Here is a 2,635-nt window from a genome sequence, read left to right as displayed (position 1 = left end):
GGGGTCTGGTGGTCAGAGCAGGGGTGGGGGGCAGGTTTGGTGGTCAGAATTCCTGGGTTCTATCTCCAGCCCTGGGAGGGGAGTGGGGGCCAGTGGTTAGAATGTGTGTTGGGGGGAGAGCAAATATTGGGACAGTCCCGATAAAATCAGGACATCTGGTCACCCTACGTCAGGCTTCAAGTTGAGAATCATTTCCCCTTCCCGCTCTGTGGGAGGGGAGACTTTTAAACACACTCTCTGTGCGACTGCACATGGCTAAGCAAAGAGAACAAACCCCCAATCCCCCCTGTGCTTTGGGAGCCAGGTTTGCGGTGGGAATTTCTGTAGTTCAGATGACTTCATGCCTGGGCATTGTGATTCTTTACCAGTTTCTCTGGCGTTGAGGTATTACTCTGCTCACAGCTGTGATGGCCGAGTGGTTAAGGTGTTGGACTTGAAATCCAATAGGGTTCCCCCAGCGCAGGTTCGAATCCTGCTCACAGCGAGGCCTGTGTTTTAGCCAGTCTCTCACCAGGGCAATACCTCTGTACAACCCCCTGAGACACTCTCAATTCTCTCCCCACCCGAAGTAAATCCTGTTCTGCTCCTTTCATAGAGATCCCTGGGACACCACCTCATACTGTGTCCCTGAGTTGTTGGGCAAACTCTCAGCACCTGAAGCCTCTGCCACTCACCTGGTGCCCCATAGATCAGCCATAGCCCTGGTTCTGCTCCTCTCTCTAGAGTGTGAAAGGAGCCGAGTCAGCGACTCCATGGGAGCTACGGGGCTGCAGAACCAACAGAGAAAAAATAGGTGCTCAGCGCCCACTGGCAGCCAGCTCCCCCCCCCCCCCGGCTACAACAGGCCTTGCCGACAAGCTCCTCCTCTTCCCCTTCAGCACCTCCCACCTGCCAGTGATCAGCTGTTCAGTGGGGTGCAGGAGGGGCTGGGCGGGGAGGGGGAGGAGCAGGGATGGGAAGAGGTGGGGGAGGGAGAGGAATGGGGCAGGAAGGTGCAGGGCGGGAAGAGATGGGAGAGGGGTGGGGGCTTGGGGGAAGGGGTGGAGTTGGGGGCAGGGCCTGGGGAGGAAATGGGGGATTTGTCACAGACCCCTCTAGGGCCGGCCCTGAAGGAAGCACCGACTATCACAGTGACAATAAAACTGACCAGCTTTGCGGGGGAGACTGAGGGAGATCCGCACTCACCAGCAGGGCCGTCCTTAGGATTTATGGTGCCCTACGCGAGATTATTAAACTGGTGCCCCTGTGCCTGATCTGCCCTTAGCAACACAAATATAAGTATACAGTATTGGAAAACTTGCCACATTCACGTTATTAAAACCAGTTTTACTTAATGAAGCACACTGTAATGCTGATGCACTAGCACTAAAGAAGTAGCACTATAGAAAAAATTCTGATTTGACAGAATGATGCAAATAATATAATTTTTTTTAATTTGTCAAAATTTTATTGGAAATTTATATGAAGAGGTATTGAAACAAAGATTTGTTTTTAATTACAAGCAATCTTTCTGGCTTTTTTGGCTGCAAAATCAGTTTAATAAGCTGGGTTTCCAAACAGTGGGAAAATATAACCCTAGTTTTACTGCTAGATAAAGCACAAAGTGACCAAAATGAAGTCAGCACAGAATTATCTCATCTAGATTAAGGTAGCACAGAAATGTTACAGAAGTCCTATTGTGCCTTATTTTTTGTTTGGAAAGACATTAGCAATAGCAGCACATTCACCTGATAAAATACATGATAAATCACTGCCTCTAAAGTTCCATCAAAAACTGACATTTTCACAGCTCTAGCATGATCTGCTGTACAGATGCTTCACAAGTAAGTGTCCGTGGCCTTTTTAACTCATATTAACTATGTATTTACTTTATGAATGTTGGAGAAAACATTGTGAAAACGTAAAACATTGGCTGCCCAACTTCTGGGCTGGCAAAAGCTATACTGACTCACAGGAAAAAAAAAAAAGCAGGAGACTCTTAGTACAACATATGGTCAGTCTATATCAGGGGTCGGCAACCTTTCAGAAGTGGTTTGCCAAGTTCACTATAATTTAAGGTTTCTTGTGCCAGTAATACATTTTAACGTTTGTAGAAGGTCTCTCTCTCTGTCTCTATATTATATAAATATTGTTATTATCTGAGGTCCTGCTCAGGCCACTGCCAGCTGAGTAAATGAAACCCCAGACCGGCAGTGGGTTAGCCAGTCTGTGTGCAAATAGGGTCTTTCCCCTCCTCGAAAGGTGAACACCATCTCTGCCTAGCAGTCCTTCCTTGAATAGCATCCCGTGGTCAAGGAAGCCAAAGCCCTCCTGGCGACACCATCTTCGCAGCCAGGCATTCACCTCCATGATGCGTCTGTCTCTGCCCCAAAGGTAGGGGCCTTTGACAGGAAGAATGGAAGAGAATACCACCTGCGCTCCAAACTCCTTCACCCTGTAGCCACTCTTGATCCGCTCAGTGTCACACCTCGCAGTATCATTTGTGCCCACATGGATGAGTAGCATGGGGTAGTAGTAAGAGGGCTGGATAATCCTCAACAATAGCTCCGTAACATTTCAGATACGGGCCCCCGGCAGGCAGCATACCTCCTGAGATGAAATGTCAGGGTGACAGATGGGCGTCTCCGTCCCCCTC

The 2,635-nt window shown here is 48.8% G+C and overlaps 1 non-coding gene across 1 annotated transcript; it reads left to right on the top strand.

Moving 5' to 3' along the window:
• The first annotated feature begins 401 nt into the window (after positions 1–401).
• Positions 402–484, top strand: TRNAS-UGA. The gene has a single exon. It is a non-coding gene; the product is annotated as a tRNA-Ser (tRNA).
• Positions 485–2,635: the final 2,151 nt, after the last annotated feature.

Source organism: Mauremys mutica, chromosome 6 (genome assembly GCF_020497125.1).
Source record: "Mauremys mutica isolate MM-2020 ecotype Southern chromosome 6, ASM2049712v1, whole genome shotgun sequence".
Lineage (NCBI taxonomy): Eukaryota > Metazoa > Chordata > Testudines > Geoemydidae > Mauremys > Mauremys mutica.
The sequence above is the reverse complement of the archived record's forward strand: the minus strand, read 5'-3'. Positions and strand labels throughout refer to the sequence as shown.